The sequence below is a fragment of the Panthera pardus genome, unplaced genomic scaffold (genome assembly GCF_024362965.1).
Source record: "Panthera pardus isolate Hobbes unplaced genomic scaffold, ASM2436296v1 HiC_scaffold_7, whole genome shotgun sequence".
Classification (NCBI taxonomy): domain Eukaryota; kingdom Metazoa; phylum Chordata; class Mammalia; order Carnivora; family Felidae; genus Panthera; species Panthera pardus.
This window is the reverse complement of record NW_026527002.1, coordinates 69,781,573-69,803,652: the sequence shown is the minus strand read 5'-3', so window position 1 is coordinate 69,803,652 and position 22,080 is coordinate 69,781,573. Positions and strand designations below refer to the sequence as shown.

Here is a 22,080-nt window from a genome sequence, read left to right as displayed (position 1 = left end):
AGCTTTACAACAGTGCTCACCTCTGGGCAGGAAGGAGAGATATACGATGGGGAGGGACACCAAGGGAACTTTAATGACCTCTGCCAACTTTCCTTTTTAAAAAACCAAAAGATCATGATCAATGATGGCAAAATGTCAACATGTGTTAAATTGAAGTGGTAGGCACAAAGTCCCCATGCTTCTTGCTGTGTTAGAAATATTGTGTGATAAGAAAGGAAGGAGAAGCATTTCAGATGGGAAGAATGACATGGGCAGATGCAGAGAGGTTAGGAGATTGTGGCAAGTACAGACCAGCGAAGTCCTGAGGTGGAAGATGTGTCTGCAGACCCTACAAGCAGAGTGTCTCCAATGAGGGGGCAGGGAGCAAGTTGGAACTGTCCTTAGTCCTGAACCAAAACCCCACCCTTGGTCACTGCCATTTCTGATTATCCTAGAACACTGGGAGTTCTGCCTAATTCCCCAAGTGCTCGTTGGTTTCCTTGGTATTCTCTAACTTAAAGCCTTTAAGTCCAATTTTACCCAGCTGCTTCTGCAAAAAAAGAGCAGAACATGGGTATTTCTCATCCTAATAATATCTACTACTGATCAAGCTCTTATGGGTGGCCGTTTTTATACATTGCTTCATAGTGTTATAATTATCCCCATTTTATAGATGAAGAGACAGATACAGAACGATTGAGGTCACATAGCCCATAAATGGCAGAGTTGAGATTAAAGCAGGTCACATCAGTACATAGCCCAGGAAGTAGCTAATCATTCCCTGGCATATGTAAATAAGGCCTTAACTCAGAAGAAAGTATCCCCACGAAGTCATTGTCTCAAGACTTCCTATATTTCTTTTCATATACAAAAGCAGGATTGTAGATTCCAAAAAAAGAATGTGAGTGAAAGTATCTTATAAACTACCAAGTCCTATACAAATGTTGATAGCTCTCTCTAGGTTTATTATTGATGATAATGATGATAATGAGGAAAACAAGCCTTCTGCAGGCGTTAACAACATAAACCATACTCTACTTCCATTGTTCATGGAGGTAAGCCAAGGGGGAGGGGGAATATATACAGATTATGTATATATATATATATATATATATATATATATATATATATATATGTGTGTGTGTGTGTGTGTGTATACACATACACACACATATACAGATGGAGAGAGAAAGAGAGAGAAAGAAAGTCCCAAGATGGAGTGGGACAGACCTGGATATATGACCCCATCTCAATACGTACTAGCAATGTGAGTGTGGAAAGGTGATTCTGTAGCTCCCCACCCTGTTTCCCAGCTGAGAAGCGGATGTGTCAATAATAGTACCTACTTCCCAGAGTAATCAGTGACGACGAGAGATAATGCACGACAAGTCAGCCTAGGACAATTATGATAACTCTGATGATGGTGCCAGCGGCTATTATTTTGATTTTGATTGCTTGCTGCCTTGTGCCAGGCACTGTTAGGCACTTTACGCACGTTAGCTTCAATCTTCGTTTTGACCCTAGGAAGTTTCTATTATGATCTCCATTTTAAAGATGAGGAGATTGAGGTTCGATGAGCCCTTAATAACTGTCAGCTCAATCTGATCAAATTTGACTCATCCATAACCAGATGGCATTTGAGAGGCTGGATGGCAGGTAGGAGGTGGCTCCACTCTTTAATTTTTCTAAAGCAGAGACAGGTACTCCTATTAGCAGGTCTCACTCAGAGCTGGTGCCTGGAGAGAGAAAACCTCACAGGCAGACACACAATTCATCAAAATTCCAAATTCTAAGTCTGGTGGAATCCAGTCTGGCTCCCCAGACGCTTGGAGGGGCAGTGGCCACCGGCTCTCCTTTCTCCTAGGGTCTGGAGCTAAGGAAAACCTGGCCTCCAAGCAGGAAAGAGCCAGTGCAAGGGAGCTAGGCTCCCTCCTCTCTGCTTGGTGAGCAGGAGAGGAGATAGGAGGGAATTGTGCCAAGGTCACTGTGTTCCGGGTCAGTGTGTTCCAGCTTTGAAGTCAGAGAGCCGCCGGTGTCCAGGCAAGAAAAATGCTTCAGGGCGCTCCACCTGCCAGGCCGCTGACAAGTTCCAGCTGGGCCTCAGCCTCCAAGCAGCTGTATGGTCCCAGGAGGCCACGCTCACCAGGGACTGCCTTTCCAGCCCCAGAAGCATTGTTAGGAACCTGTGACTACAGAGACAGCCAAGCCATGGAGCACCCAATAGCCTCACTGATGTGCCCAGGTATCTTGCTCCCGGAGCCTCTGAAAGCCAGCCATGCCTGCCTCCATCACCAAATCCCATGGGGAGAAGAATTCTCCACACATTCCCTAGCTCTCTCTTCCTTCTGTCACTTTACTTATAACTCTTCTCTAATTCATTCAGTCCCGGACCCCCCAGAAAAGGCATTCAGAGATGGAGTCTGGGGAGAGCACTGAAGTGTTGGAACAGCAATGCCACAACCCACATGCTTAGTGCTTCCTTCTGCCCCTGAGCCCAGCCACCCAGAGCGGGCCAGCAGGCTCAGATGTGGGCACGCTGGGGATTGCCACCTCCTGCACTTAGGGCAAGCCCCAGTTTGCTGTTCTCACAAGGGGCCAGGGCTAAAGACCTAATGAAAATGTGGTTCCCCTTAGAAAAGCAGGAGGGAAAAGTACTATTCAAAGCACTAAGATACAGGGGCGCCTGGGTGACTCGGTCGGTTGAGCGTCCGACTTCGGCTCAGGTCATGATCTCACGGTCCGTGAGTTCGAGCCCTGCGTCGGGCTCTGGGCTGATGGCTCAGAGCCTGGAGCCTGCTTCTGATTCTGTGTCTCCCTCTCTCTCTGCCCCTCCCCTGTTCATGCTCTGTCTCTCTCTGTCTCAAAAATAAATAAATGTTAAAAAAAAAATTCAAAGCACTGAGATACAAAGCTTTTTCCTTTCTTCCACAGCCTTACTCTTGACTTGTCATGATGTCTTTTATTTGCTATTTAATGTCATTCTAAAGAAAGCATAATTAAAATTGTAAACTACTGGCATGAAGTTTACCCTCCATCTTTATGTTGTACTTTATGTTAAATGCAGATACGAGAGCATTTGACCCTCGTGCGGAATCACCAATATTACACGATTTACATTTTGTAGTTCGTGCATGTATACATATCTCATTCTCACCAGAACAGTGGAAATACTGCACAAACCAACTCAATTATTTTTATTGCACCTTCTCAACATACATGCATACAACATACAGTCAATGGCAGTGGCAGCTTCCATAGCACACATAGTTGATACTGACTTTGAATCTTGCCAACTCCCATGCATCATGGGCCCCCCAGAACTCTGTCCTCACGGGGCATGGCAAAAACTATATATGTGACCGGGGTGGCAATGAACAACAGATGCAGTGTTGTGCCTATCTCCTCTGATCACTTACGTGTTCTATTGCCCCATCGGACTTCACTGACAAAACTCAAGTTCAAATATAAGCTTATTCAGAATTCCAAAGTGGTAGCAGCAGAGTGTTACAGCAAGCGTGGGGCTCTTCTGAGCATGGGGACCTATATGACTTTCCTTACTGCACATACATGAAGCCACCCCTTTAGAAGGATGCTCTGGGCAGTAATCCTGAGTATAAGCACTTAATGTGGCCAACTGTTCTGCCTGTCATAGAAGATGTAACCTTTCCTGGGTGTAATGTTATCTTCCTAGAGGCTTTCACCTTGTGGCTTTGCAGATCAAGTTGGGGTGATGTGTATAGACATGAAAACCAAGGTAGAGGTCTCATAGAAGAGCCTACGCTGGTACCGGCTTAGGTAGTGGGTGGAGCCAGATTGAAAGCACTGCTTCAGCACTGAGTAGCTTAGTAATGTTTGGCAAGTGACTTAGCCTTCTGAAGTCTCAGTTTGTTATGTTGTAAAACAGGGGTAATGGCTACCATGTCTCAGAGGAACTGCTAGACGTCAAGATGACTCAGGCAAAGTCCCTGTGCCCGAGATACACAAAATTAATGAGCACTATTGTATTGGTTTTGTTAAAACATTTCAGGTCTCTAAACTTCAGATATCCTGGTTGCTCTTTCTACCCCTAGATACTCCCCAAACCCCTTGTTGCCTGCAGACACACATCTGACAGAGGAGGCAGATAATGCGTTGTGAAGGCAGGTGAGTGGTTCAGTGGGCTTCCAACTCAAGCGGACATGGGCTCCAATCCCATCCCCATTTACTGCTTGGCCCTGAGCACATGACTTCACCTCTTAGGGTCTCAGTTTATCTCGTGGATAACTGTAGGCGGGGAATGACCCTAGGACCTGCTACGTGGAACCACTGTGGGGATTACATGGGCTCTAGGCAACACTTAGACTGCTTGGCACAGAACAATGCTCAGCAATTTATTCCATGCTTCAGTTACCCGTCTGCAAAAAGAAGATGCTGGGAGTCCGCACCGCACGAGGTTGTTGTCTGGAACAAATGAGAATGTCCACGTAAAGTCATCAATACAGGGGCTGACACAAAGTTAGGGCATAATGACTGTGAAATGTTAGCAATGATAATAACTGGTAGTTATCACGTTATGGATGCCAGCAGATAACCACCACAATTCTCTCTCCTTCCCCTCCCCTGCGCTGGGAGTTCCCACCAGTGCCCAAGAGCACCTGCTAGTTCAGTGTCCAGGGTTAGCTTTTGCTGGTATTGCTTCGGCCCCCTTCCCCAGCAGAGACTACAGTTTACTCAAGGACTGAGCATAGTTTTGTTTTTGAAGAAGGAAACCACAAGCAAGGGCCAAAGCACAACCTTCTTCAAAACAGGACAGGGCCCCAGACAAGGCCATGGCCCTGACTTTTAGGAACGGGGAGGAGGTGTACTTTCTAGTAACCTCTTGGTGGAAGATAATAGCTACACCTCCCACCCTGCAGTTGGGAGTCAAGGTCTCCTTGTCCTCTAGTCTAGCACAAGGGGTCATGTGCTTCCTTGTTACTAGCTGTGAGATTATCTTGCTTCAAACAATCTCAGAACATCAGCCTTTGTCCCTGAGCTCCTTCACCCTTTCTTCTGTAACAAGGAGCCATTCCCCATGAACATTGAGTACATTATCCAGGCCACAAGGCAGCCATTAATTTGTGGAGCTTTCAGAGGAACCTCTCGTTTACCGCAACCCAACCCAGGGGCACCTTGGTTCGCTCAGTTTTGCATTCAACAAAAATTTCTTGAGCACTTACTATATGCCAACCATAGTGCTAGACACACAGAAACAGACCTGTTGAGTTAGATACAATCTCTTTTCTGTGTGTAAGCCAAACTATAAATAGAAGACGTCAATATAACGTGTTAAATGCAGTGAGAAAGGATAAAAGGGAGGACCATGAAAACCCAGAAGAATAGAACCCCTAGGTAGGGGTTCAGCTTAAGCTGCAGAAGGTGACACTTGATCTAATCAAGAAAGGAAATGGCTGTTTTTCCCCTTTTGCCTTGCAAAGTCATTCATCTCATACACAGGGCAGAGGCAACCCTTTCCCCCAAGCCACTCATGTTCTCTGATGGCCACCTGTGCCCTCCCATCTCAGCTCTCAACACACAGTTCTATAAGCGCTCATTCCATTATCTGACCACCGGATGGGACTGTAAGCTCCGTGAAGGGAGCAACCAGGCCAATCAGGTTCTCTGTCACAGCCATAGCCCTAAACACAGAGCCCAGCATATGGTAGGCACACAATCAGCATTCATCACACTGAATGGCACATCTTTTGAGGACCGAATATCGTGAAGGCCCTAGGCTGGTTAATGATGATACAAGTTCAACAAATATGCCTAAATGAGTAATTAACAATCGAAGTTGACAAATGTAACTATCAAATGAATGATACAGACTGAAGAAGTTAGGAAGAATGGCACATTCAATTCAGCCCAATGAGATCCAATCCAACAAACATTAACTGTGTCTTCTATGTGAGAGTCACATTCTATGAACCAGAAAGCGTATGAAAATACATCAGAAGAAGGAAGCCCTTAACACACAACATGTTAACTTAGAGGAGAGCACACAAGTGCACAAAATAAAGATCTACAGAAATCAGAGGCCATGAAGAGTCAAGGGCAACAGCCTCAGAAAAGATTTTAGGAGAGCTTCAGAATGCATCTTGAAAAAAAGCATTTTTTTTTTCTGTATGGGTTCAGATTGAGTTGGGGGACAAAATCATTCCAGGAAGAGAAAACATCAGAGGCAAGTAAGAAGATAGAACGTGCGTGGTACATTTTGGAAAGTCCTGCTTGAAAGTAATCCACAGCCAGTGCTCAGGAGGAGAAAGAGCCTGCCTTCAGGAACCAATGACCCAACGATCTCTCCCAGAGCCTCCTACATCCACAGCCCTGTAGCTCCAGGATCCGAGGCATCTGTGGAGCGGACGCAGGCTGCTCCTGGCTGCCCAATACCTCTGCTTCCTTTGAGGGACATGCGCCCCCATTCTGAATGGTCCTGTTAGGACTTCAGTCAGTGTAGCCCACCCCCACCCCCAGCCGCAAAGGCGGATACAGAAAGCTTGATCATAAAGACCAATCCTCCGAGATAACAATTGGCTCAGTGGCAGACATGTGACTCAAGGAGGGCCATTAATGTCTTTTCCTGGATTGATACACAGACATTGGGAAAGGGAAGTACCTTTTTAGCTGATGTTGCTAAATCGGGAGAAAATAAATTGGAAATATTTGCGGCCATCCTCCCTGCCCCATAGACACAGCCTGCCAGTATCATGAAGCTAACTTACAGAGGAAGCTGAGCTGAAGGATGGAGACAGGGCCTGATAACAGGCTTTAACAGATGGCTGGGTTCTTGAACTTGGATGGGTGAAAGAATGATGGATCCATTAGCAGAAATGCAGACGTCAGGAGGATGAGCTGATTCTCAGAGAGAGAGACGATATCACCCCAAATCAAATCTCAGAGCCAGAAGAGATTATCAAGAGATTTGGTGCAAGGAGTCACCTGATGCTTGCTTTGTTTGTTTGTTTTTTTGCTGTTTTCCCCATAGTAAGTTTCACCCTGCTGGTTTCTTTCAGTCGACAGCGTTGATTCAACATTTGACCAGCTTGATGAACAAAGCATTAAAGGGCCCTCTTTTTGAGGATCCTTCCATTCAGTCGAGGGGAAAGGAAACAAATGAATATATAACAGAGTGTCAGGTTTTCAATGCAGACTGTTATGAAAACAAAATGAAGCAGGGTCTCACAATGGCTTTGGGTATGCTGCATTAGATTAGGCAGCGAGGGAAGGGCTCTTGAAGGAGAGCATACGCAAGCAGAGCCTGAATGACGGGAGAAGTAGTCACTTAACTACCTAGACAAAAAGAGGAAGGCCATTCCAAGTAAAAGTCCCTGAGGCAGGCAAGTGTCAATATGGCCACAGGACACCCACGAAGCTAGATGTGTGCAGAGACAGGAGGGTGTGGGAGACACTTGCAGGAGAGGAGGTCGTGGTAGTCAGTGGACAGAGCACGCAGGGCTTGGCAAACCATGGTGAGTATGACTCAAAGGCATTGGAGGATTTTCTGTAGGGGAGGCTCATGTAAAGAATACCTAGGAGAGAACTTAACCCAGATTCCTTTCATTAGAGTTGGACTGGACTTGAATGTGGAGAAAGACAGATAAGTGGGCAGGAAAATCAAAAGCAGTTCCAGGCAGGGGAGCCATACAGAGCTGGAAGCAGCAATGGAAATGCAGCTGAGACGTTTGGAGGAGAGTGAGGGGCAAATATGGATGAATGCAGTGGAAATTTTAAGTAAAACCCAGTGGACCAGAAACCGGAAGAGGGAGGATGGAATCCTACTTTGGTAGACTTGGAAGGTCAGGCTGAGGGAATGACCCCTTATCAGGTGGGCAATGGAGGAACCATTAAAGCCTCCTGCAAAGGGAGGGAGTCCTCACTCTCGGCCTCAGCAGATGAAAATCGTGTCCCGGGAAAGGAAGTGTGATGAGGTAGGAATAAGCACAAGCTGGGATTCAGGCAGTGGTAGTTCAAGCACAGATTCCACTCCTACTGCATCATCTGGGACCACCCATGAAAAAGGGGAGACCAAGGAGGAAATTCAGAAACACGTCAAGAGATGCCTCATCTCCCACAAGTAATGGGATTGGCAAAGTACTTTATCTTTGTGAATAAAACTTTATTGGAATGCAGGCCCACTGTTCATTTACACATCGTCTTCCCCACAACAACGGCGAAGCTGAGTGATTGTGATAGAGACCATGTGCCTGGCAAAGTATGAAATAATGACTATCTTGGTCCTCTGCAGGAAAAGTTTGCTGGCCCCTGTTCCTCAAATCTTACAGAGTACAACTTGATGTAACAGGATGGCCATGATGCAGAAGGAGAGAAAAAAATAAAATCTTTTTACTTCGCAGATAGCCATCTAGGAGGGAGGAAATGGTAACGGATTGGCAGTTTCCCCTCCCAAGGCTTAGAGGAAAAAATTATTTCCTCCCGACAGGCAGTCAGTCAATGGCAGTTTTATTGTGAGATAAAGAGGTCAGAGATAGAAATGGACAAGCACAGATGAGAGAGATGGGCAAACAGAAGAGAGAGATAGAGCCATGCAGACAGGTGAAGGCACAGTATTTAATATCTTTCCAATATATATTGATGTAACATATCTGTGTGTGCATATATATATGTGCATCTGTATCTCTATACATATCAGTGTGTGTGTGTGTGTGTGTGTGTGTGTGTATACATGCCAGTAGCCCTGCTTTGGGATTTTGACAGAGTGTTTCAAAAAAAATATCCTCAACACAAAGAAAACTTCTTGGGTGGAAATGTCACAAGGTCATTTCTTGATTCCAAACAGTCCCGAGACAGAAAATCAGGACATATTGACCCAAGGGGTAACTATGTTGACAGAGACTAAGACAAGATCAATACCGGGTTTTGATAGCAAAGTTTGCAGTGCGCGGAGGTAAGTAAGAACATGTTCCCTGCATGCTTTTATCAGAAATATCTGTTGCAGGTTTATGAGGTTCCTTCCCAGTCTGTCTCTTTCCGAGCTTATAAAAGTGCTTTTAGGGGCCATCTTAATGGTTGCAAATATCACAAATGGAAGCAATGGGTTTTTAAAACCGCCCCCTCCCCAAGAAAACAAAGCTATTTCCGGATTTTAGAGACAGGAAGAGAAGCCTCTTATCCCAGGAAAGGAGAGTCTGGCTGGCCTCAGGAAAAGCCACCGCCCCTTTGCAGCTTGCACTCCATCCCCCAAGACCACAGGTTGATGACTGAACAGTATCAGTAGGCTTGACAGAGCTAGAGAGGGAAATAGAGAAGATCCTTCCAGGCCGTTCACTACTTTTGCTCGGGAGTAATTCATAGTGCCTGGGGCAGAGGCTGGCCAGTCAGGATCTGAATTCCAAATCTGACGCAGAGGAGTTCATTGATCCTGGGCAAAGGGTTCTTTGAACGCCCTTCAACTTCGTTTGAGGAACTATGGATCGTTTTCCATAGTCGAAGGAGGTGGCCCTGGTGGGAACAGAGCAGGAGGCAGCAGGGATGAGAATGACAGTACACACCCACACCCACACCTACACCAGTAACAGTTATTTCCGGAGTGTTCCGTTTGTGCCCGAAAGTGCCTTAAGGACGGCAACATTCAGACTCCTTTAACTCTGACGACAACCTGCAGGGGTGGGTTATTACTATCATTGGCTCCATGCGATAAATGAGACTCAGAACGGCGAAGTGAAAAAGCGAAACTTTGAATCCAGGAAGCCCGACTGAGGGTCTGCAGGGTTAGCCACTCTGCCCGGTTGCCTCTACAAGGAGGCTGGAAAGGGAAGCGGGAGTCAGAACATCATATTAATTTCCTACAGCTGTTGTAACAAATGACCACAAAGTTGGGGTTTTATACCAACAGAAATTGATGCTATCCAAGTCTGGAGGCCAGGAGTCTGAAACAAAGGTGTTGACAGGGCTGTGCTGCTTTGAAGCCTCTAGTAGAAGATGTTTCCTTGCCTCTTCCAAATTCTGGTGGCTCTTGGCGATCTTTTGCTTCCTTGGCTTGTGGGAGCATCACTCCAATCTCCGCCCTCGTCTTCGCGTCACCCTCTATTCCGTGTCTCCGTGTGTTCTCACATCTTCGTACAAGGACACCAACCATTGGAGTTAGAGCTCACTCTAATCCATATGGCCTCATCCCAACCCTCACCTAATTATAGCTGCAAAACTCTATTTCAAAATAAGGTCACAATCTGAGGTTCCGGGTGGATGTGAATTTTGTCAGGACACTGTTCAACCCCCTACAATCATGAAACCCATAAGTTCTCACCTTATCTTGCAGGGGCCGAGGAGACAAGGCTCTTTTAGGCAGGGCTCCTTGGGTCATAAGTGATATCACTTATCATGAGTGATATCACTCATAAGTGATGATAGCTCAAATTGGCGTAAGCGTAAAAGGAATTAATAAATGCAGGTAACTAAGAAGCTTGGGTATACACTTTCAGCATGAAAAATTTCAGGCAGCTCTGCTCTCAGGAGCCCAAATTAATGTCTTATTTTACCACCTCTCATGTCTGACTTCTCATGTGTCGGTTTCCCTGAAGCAGACTCTTCCCAAGAGGTGTCATAGCTCCAGAAAGAATATTAAAGGAAGAAGTGACCAGATCCACATTGCTTTTATTCTCATGACCAGTTACTGGTAGTGGGAAGTTAACAAGGGTTATAGCCTACCTTCTCGTGTCAATCCCAAATGAAGGAAAACATGTTTTTCCTGAAATTTCTAACAATAGTCTTGGGAGTGAATCTCAGGGGACCGACTTGGATCACACTGCATTCTTCAACTAATCATTGTAGCCAGAAGATGGGGATACTCTAAGTGGCCCATACACATACTCATCCCCTTCTATCACCACTCATGTGGCTAAGTCAGGGATGGCTCCCGAAGGAAACACTGGGATGTTGGACCAGAAGGGAGGATGGTACTGGCAGCCAAAACCAAAAACCAATACCAATCATACATGCAAAAGAGGAGAGTGATGGGAAAAAAAGAGCGTGACAGGGTTGCATAAATTTGGATTTTCAAAATGCAGGATACAAGTGCCATTACATTCAATCGTCTATGACTCAATTCATCTATTACAAAGCAAACAGCACAACAGACAGCGCTGACCTATTCACAGTACCTTCAGGTGTATCTACACATCACCCCAGTGGGACTGACTTCTTGCAAGCAAGGATGATGATCCCTGTTGCCTCTTTGTCTACTCTATCTCTACCACATATAGAGCCCTACCCTCAAGAGCGTACGTCTTACTTGAGGACATAGCCTCCATGACTTACATAGGGAACTAAGAAGAATAACACAAGACCAGAGTCCAACGCATGGACGCAGCTGAGCACAACGTCTGAAGTAGACAAGCACTTCACCCCACCCTGCGCGTCTTAAATTTTTCCCAGAGTCAAATCTTATTAGGAGCACTGGCGCAGGAATGAAGTGGTCACACGAATCCTACTGCAGATGACTATTATGAAAACTGAATTAAAAAAAAAAAAACTATTTAACGACCCTGGAAAGCATCCAAAAGCAGAAGCCAGAGGAGAATTTAATCTTGAAACACACACACACACACACACACACACACACAACTATAAGGGAGAAGAATTGAGAATTCGTGGCTTTCTGATCTCCGTGTTCTCCACAATCCCCATGGCTACAACTGTGGCCCAAGGGGCCAGAGATCAGAATACAAGGTTATGAAAGCAGGTGAAAATTTAAAGAGAAATTCCTGGCAAAGAGAGAATGACCGAAGTAGTGAGAAGTAAACACTGAGTAGAAACTCTGCCCAAATCGCTGGCTGACAGCTACACGACACATGCATGGGAGAGAGGCAGACGGGCCAGCAAAAAGCATAAAGAGATCAGGAGGAAATCTGTTCTTTAAAGACGGAGCTTCAAGGGACGAATGCTCAGTTTTCTTTTGTTTTGTCGTTTTAACTCTGAGCCATTTCGCGCAGCTTGGGCAGCAGAAAGCTGAAGTCTTATGGGCTTGAAATCTCTGGAGACAGAACCTATTAACCCAGACAAATTAGAAATGGGTGGGGAGGGGAACCCTAGGGGGAAAAAAAACTACTGGAAGTATGAGTCCTGTTGCTGTCCAAATTCTTGACAATGACCAAGTTATACAGGCACCTGAAAGACTCCCCGGGAGCCAGGGTAAAGAAGCAGCGATGAGAAGCCACAGGAATAGAGCAAAAATATCAGATATTACACACCTTTGAATGCAGGCGGTTAAGTGCTTACGATAACAAAAACCTAATAATTCTCAGAAGAACACAACATGATACACAGTTACTACAATGTATTATCTACTCTGCCCAGTTTTCAATGAAAAATTACTACACATGCAAAGAAACAGGTAAGAAGAATTCATACTCAGGAAGAAAGGCAATAGAAAATAACAAGACGGATGCCTGGGTGGCTCAGTTGGTTAAGCGTCCAACTCTTGATTTCGGCTCAGATCATAATCTCACAGTTCGTGAGATCAAGCCCCGTGCTGGACTCTGTGCTGAGAGCATAGAGCCTGCTTGGGATTCTCTCTCTCCCTTTCTCTCTGCCCCTCCCCTGTTTGCACACATTCCCTCCCTCTCCCTCTCTCTCTCTCTGAGAATAAATAAACATTTTAAAAAATGACAATACATAGAACAGATGTTGCAATTATCAGACAAAAGTTTCAAAATATGGTATCAATGAATGACCAAATAAGGAACCAAGAAAATAGTCAGCGAATGTGCAATAGAAAGATAAGAGAAACTATCCAATCCAAACAACAGAGATTAATAAAAGTATGGAAGAAAAATACACAGAAGCTCAGAGACCTGTGAGAAAATACCAAGCATGATCCAACATGTGTGCAATTAGACTCCAAGGAGACGTAAAGAGATGGAAGGGGGCAGAACAGTTATTTGAAAAAATAATGGCCCCAGACCTCCCAAACTGGCTGTAAGGAGGGTGAGGGAGTCAGCCTTCTTCACATAAACACAGATCTTCCATCAGGAAGGAATCAGCCTCAGGAACACCTGGCCCAATGGGTCACAGCTGAATGATAAGCTTTTAGGTGGCGGCTACTGCTTCTGTGGAAGCAATGTGGGTCAGAAGGACCTGATGTGAAGGTCCACCTTGTACCTGCCGTGTGACACTGGCTGAGCTATTTCAATGTCACGAATGCTTAGTTCCCTCACCTGTCCCATGAGACGCGTACTATGCAGGGCATCTTGCTATCCTGTCCTGAGGGTGCATATAAGGAGCATATATTTTCTTAGTAACTTTTCTACCAATACATTTTATCTCTCCCACCGGAACATAAATTCCAGGGATGTGGGGACACGTTTTGTCTGATTGCTCACCTCAATAGCCCCAGCACCAAGAGCAGTGGCCAAGGTGTGATAGGTAGATAGCTGTGCGGTAAGCACAGGCTGGAAACAGAAAACGCGTGACTGAATCGGTGAGCGAATGGCCGGCAAAGAGAGCCCGACTGTTTTCCTTTCCTCCCACACTCAAGGAAAGGCATCTGCCAGTTCCTGAGAGACTAAGCTCATGGTTCTGGACGCGTTCTCATCCCAGTCAAAATAACATGATTATTTGGCTGAGTAAGACAGGAAATGACCAACAGCCACAACTAATGACACAGCGCCTGGCCTGGGAGACAGAAGAACAGCTCTGTGCGGAGTGAGCAGCAAGGGGGCCACAGGAATGTGAGACAGAAACATTCTTTAACGATTATTTTTAATGAAATGATGCAGCCTGCCTTCCAGTTAATCTTTGATAAATCTGACACTCACCTTACACAACTCAACTGCGATTTAGTCAGACGAGATCCTCCCTGCCTCTATACCCGCTTCTCAGGAAAAGGATAAATCATACTCAACAAAGGAGAGAGGATTAAAGTCCTGTGCCTCTTGGGGGCCACAGACCTCTTCCAGGACTGGAAAAACAGTATGGACCCTCTGCCCAGAAAAAAATACACTTACAGACATCACTTTACATACTCTTTCAGGGTGTTAAAGGATCGCGTTGCCCAGATGCATGAACCGTGTGGTCTGAGACAAAGTGCCTCATTTTGCAGAAGAAAATTCTAGGGTGCAGAGAGGAAAACCTATGTAGCCCAAGGTCACATTGTAGGGTCGCTAATAAGAAACAGCCACACAGTGACCCTCCTAACTCCTAGTATCAATTCCAATGTCATTTTCACTGTTTAATAATTATTTCGATTTTTATTAGCAGCCAGAATATCTGTGGCCACCTCCTATAAGCGAGGTAGGTGACTCAGCCAGCTAACATCCATTTCGATGGGACACAGTATGAGCAGAAAATCAGGACATTAGGGTTTGTGCCAGAAAGGAATGAAGATTTAAATCCTGGCCCTCCTCTTAGCTGTGTGATCCTGAGTCATTACTGAACATTTCTGAGCTTCTGTTTCCCTTGTCTGGAAAATGAAAATTAGGAGTATGCACCTCCCGTGGCTGTTGCCAAGATTAAATAAGACACTGCATGGGAAGTATTAGCTGTTATCAGTAGTAGCCGGACCTTTCAAACTTTCAAGCAGTTTCCAAAATGGAGGTACAAAAAATTGTGAGCAGCAACCATTTGGGGTAAGCGTCCAGCTGTCTAATTACTGCAGTCCGTTCACAGGGGCGCTGATGATGTACCTCCCGAATTTAGGAGAAAGGCCATCCTGTGACAGTTAAACACATCATATTTGAAAGAAAGGGAATGTTTTTATCAGGATAGGCTGTTATTCTCCCATAACAAATGATCTTCCCAGTCTCAGAGGCTTACGACAATATAAGACTCATTTCTTTAAAAAAAATTTTAATGTTTATTCATTTTTGAGAGAGAGAGAGAGAGAGTACAAGCAGGGGACAGGCAGAGAGAGGGGGAGACACAGAATCCCAAGCAGGTTCCAGGCTCTGAGCTGTCAGCACAGAGCCTAACGCGGGGCTTGAACTCACAGACTGTGAGATCATGACCTGAGCCAAAGCTGGCTTAACCAACTGAACCACCCAGGCGCCCCATATGAGATTCATTTCCTATGTACAAGACTTACCACCAGTGGTTCCAACTTGCCTCGCCTCCACGACCCATTCGGAGCAGACTCCATTCAGAGCATGGCCCAGCATCATGTCAGAAAGGAAAGAAAAAAGATATAGCAAACCACAGGCTGTCTTCTGCCTGGTAGCGACACATATCATTTCCACCTACATGTCATTAGCCAGAGCAAAGCCACATGGCCAGGCCGTATCTCCATGGGAAGCATACTCCTACTGCCACGAGAGACAGTGAATATTTTTGAGCAATAATGTAATCTGCTTTGGGAGATGGGAGCTGCTCTTCGCAGAATGGACCATCCTTACTGATGACCTGTTATTATGGAGCTGAAATACTCAAGTCCAATCAAAACAACCAGTTGAAAAAAGAGTCCTCCCATGGCATAGAACTAAAGCCAAGATCAAATCAAAATGATCCCAACTAGGCAAATCTGAAAGAAGTAGCTTAGTAGAAAGACCGTATCTACCCGGAGGCTGGAAATGTGGAAGTCAGGGGGAAATAAACCACGAATGTCAACATCACTGCTCAGGAGAAAGAGCATTCTGATCATTTGGCAAGAGTATCCTCGCACCCTTGGCAGGCATGTTTTTGCTACGGAGATATCTGTAAGATGGGGTCAGAAAAATACACACCTCTCAGGGTGGTCAAGGGAACCATTAAATGAAATATGAATGCGATGTACTTAGCACAATGCTTGGTCCCTCTTAGGTGCTCATTAAATGCTAGCTTATATAGATATAGACATAGACACGGTCACAGACACAGACTCAGACACAGCCACAGACACGGACACACTTCCCATCACATCCAGGGTCCGGACCCTGCGAGACTGTGAGTATCAGACCCTGACCGGATCTGGGACACCCTGCATCATAATGACGCATGGCCTAGAGGCCTCATCTCCGTTTTGCGCTCCGATGCTTACAAAGTACGTTCTCGTCCGTTTTTCCCCATGTGATCCCCGCAAGCCCATGAAGTGTAAGGTCCCACAGTTTGGTTTTCTGCTGTTGCTGTTTTGTTTGTTTTTATTGCCGTATGGTCGACACACAGCGTTCCCTTGATTTCAGGTGTACAACATAGTGATTCAATAGCTCTAGAAGTTCTGCCCAGCTCACCACAGTGCGGCTACCCTCTGTCAGCACACGAGGCTATTATACCACTGACTGTATTCCTTATGCTATACTTGTTATTCCCATAACTTACTCATTCCATAACCGGAAGCCTGTGTCTCCGGCCCCCCTTCACCCATTTTGCCCATCACCCCCACCCCTCCCCTCTGGCAGCACTCTGTATTTAGGGGTCTGTTTCTGCTTTGTTTGTTTGGTCATTTCTTTTGTTTTGTAGATGCCACGTCTAAGTGAAATCGTATGGTATCTGTCTTTCTCTGTCCGGCCTATTTCACTCAGCATAATGCCCTCTAGGTCCCACCATGTCGTCACAAACGCAAGGTCCCACAGTTTAGAAGTGGCAAAGCCAATCTCCAATGCTGACTTCACCTGAGGCCTTTGGGCTTCAAATCCTGTGCCCTTTCTCCAACGAAGCTCTACCTGAAGCGCAGTTCTGGTCACATTCTTTGATTTTTCTCTCTCTCTCTCCGTCTGCAGGAATTACTTCAAAGGGATATTTGAAAAATAGAGATACTCAGCGACCTTACTTTTCATTCAGAGCACGCATCCTTCTTTCCACTCTCAGGCATGTCCAACCCAGAAAGTGACTGGCTTTGGGTAGCTTCGGTCCCTGTTCTGGGCTCTGTATGCCCTGGCACAGAAGGCTGGGCCTGCTTCCCATTGTAACAAGGTTGCACTAATTAGCTGCATTTGATTTTGCATATGGAGAGCAGATGCAAATGAATGCAAAGCAGTATGCAAATTAGCAGCATCCTGGCTCTCCAAAAGTAGGCTCCTGCAATACTGATGTCATGACAATGTATATTAATAGCCCATCTCACTAAGGCGTGCTATTTTTTCAAAAGGAGCAGGCATCCAGGTTCTTTTTTTCTGGAATAATAGTGACTTTATATTGAATTCCAAGTTTATGATCCTTGACAAGAAGTCTGTTAGCCATCATGCTACGTTCACAATAGAAGATTCGGGTAGACAATGCCTACAAAGGACAGGCTTGGCGACAGAGCACTATAGATTGTGGTTCAGAGACCTGCTGTTTGGGGAAGAAACTTCGCTTGAGTCTCAGTCTCCTCAGCTATGAAATGGGGTTAACCAGCCCCACTACAGAGCTGTTGGTGAGGTAACATTTAAAGCTACCTGACATATGGTACGTACTCAGTAACTGTTCATTCCCTTCTCTGTACTCACTCCCTTGGAAGTATAAATTGGCAAATAAAAGAGGTAGAAGGGGGCACCTGGGTGGCTCAGTCAGTTGAGCGTCCGACTCTTGATTTCGGCTCATGTCATAACCCCAGGGTTGTGGGATTGAGCCCCACATCGGGTTCTGCACTGAGCGTTGAGCCTACTTAAGATTCTCTCTCCTCTGGCCCTCTCCCCTGCTCGTGCTCTCTCTAAAAATAAAAAATAAAAAATAATTAAAAAAAAAAGATGTAGAGGGGGCTCACCACCTAATCTGTGTTTGCGTTGAATCGCTTGCCATTTCAGTTAACGTATCTCCTCTAGCACAAAGCGCTGTCACAGCTCATTTTTAACAAAGAACTGTGTGACCTCTTAGCGTCCACCACACGTGAGTAGATGATTCTGTCCTACCCCCCAAAGTACCACCTGCTGGAAAGTAGCAGCTATTCTTACAAAATTGCTTTTATTATCCTCACTTCCCCAAGCTGATGAGTTCCTCGACTTTCAAGATTTAGTTCAAGTACCCGGTATCCTGGAAGCCTTTCACGGAGCCCCCGAGAGACTAAGGGCTCCCTTCTGTGCTCCCAGACACCCTATGGCCCCGTCCATGGCTGTGTTCTCTTACTGAAGCTTCTTGGCTTATCTTCCTTTCTCAATACACTAGATGTTTCTCAAGGACAGGGACCATTTCTGAATCATCTTTGTGTCCTTAGCCCATGGAACACGGCCTGGCACAGAGAAGGTGCTCAGTATGTGTGGGAGGCAGGGAGGGAAGGAAGGGAGGAAGGGAGGGAGGAAGGATAAAGGAAAGAAGCACCATCAAATATTTAGCTGGAACTGAGCACACACATACTTGCAGTTACCAACAACAAAACCCGGATTAAAATCAGACAAATTCTGGAAATGCGCGAACACCTGAGCTTCAGTCCCTGACACCGAATCCCCCCTCAGAGCAGAACTAAGCCACGAGGACACACATCTGCTCCCAGGTGGAGACCTCACCCCCCGGGCGGGCGGCACAAGGAGAGAGGGGCCTCTGTTTAGGGCACCACATCTCCCAGGCCAGCCCCATCCGCTCAGAGCTGAGCATCGGGCTATTTTGACCATATGTGGAGGACTCGTATCGTTACTGGGGCCTCCGGACCTGATGCAAAATAAACGGGTGGCTGTTGTTCACACTGCCTGCCCCCACCCTTGGAGAGGGCGCACATGCACGCGCACACGCACACACACACACACAGCCACTTGCACACGCAGGCACACTCACGTGCGGGAAGACCCGCCTTCACCCTACACAAACACACTTAGGGCACGCATTCAGAGCTACTCACAGGCCACAGACCCACACTCTGACACTAGCTCGCTCTTCCTCTTTTGTTCTAAACACCCAGACCCAGACCCCGGCACACTGAAACTCCACAGACCCAAAGCAGGAAGGCAGCCCCACCGGCTCGGCCTGCCCGTGCCACGGCAAGGCCTCCCCTCTGCTCTGGCCTCTTGGGGGTCTCCTCCAAGGACCCTCCCATCCTCCGTGAAGGCGGTTAATAAATAAACTTCAGGATCCAAAGTTAAGGGTGCCAGCTGCTGACCTGCAGAACCCACAGGAAGGGCTCTCCCATCGTTTTCTCATGATAACTCTTGGGACAGTTATTCTCACGTTCCAAGGAAGGAAACAGAGAAGTGAAGTGAACCGCCTGAGGCCACACAGATCTGTGGCCACAGGACCAGAACAGGGACCAGGCCACAGCTGCCACGGGCCCAAGTTTGCTTCGCCACTTGGAGCTCTTTTCGGAACAAGCTCTTAGGAAGACAACAGTCCAAAGATCTAGGGTGTAAACTTCTCAGGCCCCGAAGGATTCTAAGAACCACTCTGCAGGGGCAGGAGGGAGGGCCGAGCCTTACCCTTCCCTGGGGTGAGACCCAGGCTGTGCCTTTGCCCCGCTGCTGGCAGAAAGCTGGCTGGGAGGAGGGAAAAGCAAAAGACACTGTGGAGTAAATGAAGAAGAAGGAGATTGGAAAGCGAGAAAGAGAGGAGGAAGGGAGGACAGTCAAGCGGGCTTTCACCTCAGAGGGAAGAGGGGGTTCTCCATGGAAACAAGCATGCCTGTTTGTCTTAAGATGGCACTAAAGAGGAAAATTGTAAATCACTTTCCACCCAGGAGGCAGCGATGATTGCCCTGGCTTTGACAGCTGAATTTGAAAAACATGCCTATCCGTCACCCCAGGTGCTGTTTTTAAAAAGGCAGGCCTCACACACCCTATTTTACCGTAAACATTCCTTTTACACCAATAATATCCAGGGATCCTTTCATGGCTTCTCCAGTCTTCAAGTGCGCGAAGGGAAGGAGGGAGAAGGGGAGGGAGGGGTGGAGGGACAGGGGGAGGCCCTGACAGAGAGATCTGGGCAAAACTTATTCACCTGCCGTGACACCAGGAAGGGTCTGTCACCCAGACGAAGAGGCTGGAGGTGGACAGACCTAAGCATGAAACTCAGCAGCCACGGGCCAAGCAACGGGGCCCGGGAAAGCGCCTCGGCCTCCTCCCTCTTCTCCTCTCCACGCCCTCCTGGGTGCGCGGAGACCCAACTTCCTTACGGCATCTGCGGAAGAGCAGGGTGGCGGGGCCGGTGCCTGGCGGGCCTGCATAAAACTCCTCTCCTTCCTTCTCACATGGAGCATGTACAGAAACACGCATATGAAAACGCTCACTGCCCCGCATCAGGTAGAAATCCCTCCTTCCCCAGAGGCAGAAGTCTATCCGGAGTTGGCGGCCTCGCGTTGCCTTAAATGTTCTCACAGTCTGCTGTTCAGCAACAACATATGTCCCCGCGAGTCTCCGTCTGCCCCCAGCCCCACCCGGATCCATTTTCTGTGCCAAGGAGGCTGGCCTCGTCGATGGCATCACCCAAGCCCCCTTGCCTTCTGCTTTCTGGTTGGGCTCAGCCAGCAGGAGGGACTGGCAGGAGACTGGAGGGAGGAGGAGAGGGAGATTGGGGTATCTCTTCCCCTATTCTATCCCTGCCCCCCTTCTGGGGCTCCAGGGTTCTGCCAGGCGCCCCCCTGTGCGGCCACAGCCCCCCACGGACTCCCATGACATCGCTGCTTCGGGAACTCTTACCTTGCCACTGTACTTCAATGCCCGAGCTCCTCTTCCGGGTTCCTTGACCCTTCTAAGTGGATTATATACTCCCAACGAAACACGCCAAAACTTAATAGTTGAAAATATTAACCAGCGTTTTGTTCCTAACCCTGTGGGTTGGTAATCTGAGCTGGACTCAGCTAGGAAGCTCGGCTCGGAGCGGTTCTGGCTGCCCTCCTCGTACGTCGGTAGCCCGCTCGTGGTCAGCTAGGGGCCGGCTGGGCCCCGGGCAGCCTCACTCATGCGTCTGGCAGTCAGCGCTGGCTGGCGGTTGGGTCTTTCTGTCCACAAGGCCTCTGGCAGGCTGGTGCAGGCCCCTTTGTGTAATGTCAGCGCATTTCAAAAGTGTGAACAGAGGGGCACCGGGGTGGCTCAGTCGGCGAAGCATCCGACTTCGGCTCAAGTCGCGGTCTCGAGGTTCGTGGGTTTGAGCCCCGCGTCAGGCTCCACGCCGACAGCACAGAGCCTGCTTCTGATGCTCTGTCTCCCTCTCTCTCCCCCTCCCCTGCTTTCTCTCTCTCTCTCTCAAAAAAATAAATAAAACATTTTTTAAAAAGGTGTGAAGGGAGAAAACTTCAGGCCCGGTGTAGCCTACCTGAAGTCACTTTTGCCACAGTCTCTCATCAAGACAAGTCACAAAACCAGCCCAGATGAATGGGGATGGAAAAACAGATTCCACCGCGGGACGGAAGGAGCGATGTGGGAATCTGTGGCCATGCAACAGTCCGCCACACCCACCACCCCTGGAAAAGGTGCCTTCCTTTCCTTCTTTCCAGAAGAAGTTCCAAGTTCGCCTTTCGTTTCCTACTGGGACCCCGACTGGCACAATTCATAACATTATTTGTGACATCATCTGATATCTACCTTTTTGAGACGGTTTGATGCTTAAGACTGTTTCTGAGATTCATTTAGACGCAGCACAGGCCGCTCGAATCCACTTATTTATAGTTCGTTTACGCTCTTTGTAGGAGCTCATTTCGTCCATTCTCCTGTGGACGTACACTTGGCTTAGCAGTTTTGCGCTCTGACAAATGCTGCATTTCTCCTTCGCACACGAGAGTCCTCTGGGGAGTATAATCAGGAGTAAAGTTGCTGTAGTGTGATGTTGCCAAATGAGTCTCCAAAGCCAATATGGTTTTTAATGGAACAAATAGAATCTGAGAGCTGAACAAAGATGAAAACCTGGGTTCACCTTACATTATGCAATTAGCTGTGTGTTGAAAAACTGCTGCAGTGTCTCGTTGGAATGAGCCTCCCACCCAACATAAGAATCCTTTCAATGGTGTTCCCAGGAGATGCTCAAACAATCCTCGCTTGAACTCTTGGAAACATACAGGGGAAGCTTGTTACTTTAACTGTGATTCCCTCTGCACAGCAAGAATAATTATGGAGAAAGAATATTCCTTTCGGGGCGCCTGGGTGGCTCAGTCAGTTAAGCGTCTGACTCTTTGGTTTCGGCTCAGGTCATGAACTCATGATGCATGAGTTCGAGCCCCATGTCGGGCTCCATGCTGACAGTGCAGAGCCTGCTTGGGATTCTGTCTCTCCTTCTCTCTCTGCTCCTCCCACACACACTCTCTCTCTCTCAAAATAAATAAATAAA

General features: G+C 47.1%; 1 long non-coding RNA gene across 30 annotated transcripts in view; it reads right to left on the bottom strand.

The window, feature by feature from the left end:
• LOC109273131 (uncharacterized) overlaps positions 1-22,080 on the bottom strand; it is a 133,497-nt gene that overhangs the window by 72,453 nt on the left and 38,964 nt on the right. For 27 of the 30 annotated variants that reach the window (XR_008420018.1, XR_008420021.1, XR_008420022.1 and 24 more), the window contains one exon: positions 20,457-21,798. The exons of 1 other annotated variant lie outside the window; for it this stretch is intronic. This is a non-coding gene — a long non-coding RNA (uncharacterized LOC109273131). The remainder of the gene's footprint in view (positions 1-20,456; positions 21,799-22,080) is intronic. 2 more of the 30 variants (XR_008420024.1, XR_008420023.1) reach the window with 2 other exon arrangements.